The 1,096-nt window shown below is 48.6% G+C and overlaps 1 pseudogene; it reads left to right on the top strand.

The window, feature by feature from the left end:
• The first annotated feature begins 582 nt into the window (after positions 1–582).
• Positions 583–1,096, top strand: part of LOC101993457 — a 2,584-nt pseudogene continuing 2,070 nt past the window's right edge.

A 1,096-nucleotide genomic window follows, 5' to 3' on the forward strand; every position in this document is an offset into this window, starting at 1 on the left:
TGGATATCAGTGTGGTGATTTCTCCGAAAATCAGGAAACAACCTACTCAAGACCCAGCAATACAACTTTTGGGTATATACCCAAAGGATGCTCAATGGTATGACAAGAACATGTGCTCAACTATGTTCATAGCAGCATTGTTTGCCATAGCCAGAACCTGGAAACAACCTAAATGCCTCTCAACCGAGGAATGGCTAAGGAAAATATGGTACATTAACATAGTGGAGTACTACACAGCAGAAAAAAATGACATCTTGAAATTTGTGGGCAAATGGATGGATCTAGAAAACATAATACTGAGTAAGGTAACCTAGACACAGAAAGCCAAATATTACACGCACTCTCATAAATAGCTTTTAGACACAAAGCAAAGAAAAACCAGCCTACAATTCACAATCCCAGAGAACCTAGACAACAAAGTGCTTCCTAAGAGAAGCATACGTGCATCTAATCTACATAGGAATTAGACAAAGATAAGATCTCCTGAGTAAATTGAGAGTATGGGGACCATGGGGGAGGGGAGTTGAAGGGAGGGTAGCAGAGAAAAAATATATAGCTCAATAAAAGCAATAAGAGCTTCTTCTTCTTCTGAAAAACACCAAATGGCGGATGACGCCGGTGCAGCGGGAGGGCCCGGAGGACCCGGGGGCCCAGGATTAGGAGGCCGTGGAGGCTTCCGCGGAGGATTCGGCAGCGGTCTGAGGGGCCGCGGCCGTGGTCGAGGCCTTGGCCGAGGCCGAGGCAGCGGGGCTCGCGGAGGTAAAGCTGAAGACAAGGAGTGGATTCCCGTCACCAAGCTGGGCCGCCTGGTTAAGGACATGAAGATCAAGTCCCTAGAGGAGATCTACCTGTTCTCCCTCCCCATTAAGGAATCTGAGATTATTGACTTTTTCCTGGGAGCTTCCCTAAAGGATGAGGTTCTGAAGATCGTGCCCGTGCAGAAGCAGACTAGGGCAGGCCAGCGGACCAGGTTCAAGGCTTTCGTCGCTATTGGGGACTACAATGGTCACGTAGGTCTTGGTGTCAAGTGCTCCAAGGAGGTAGCCACTGCCATCCGAGGGGCCATCATCTTGGCCAAGCTTTCCATTGTCCCTGT

Source organism: Microtus ochrogaster, linkage group LG3 (assembly GCF_000317375.1).
Source record: "Microtus ochrogaster isolate Prairie Vole_2 linkage group LG3, MicOch1.0, whole genome shotgun sequence".
Classification (NCBI taxonomy): domain Eukaryota; kingdom Metazoa; phylum Chordata; class Mammalia; order Rodentia; family Cricetidae; genus Microtus; species Microtus ochrogaster.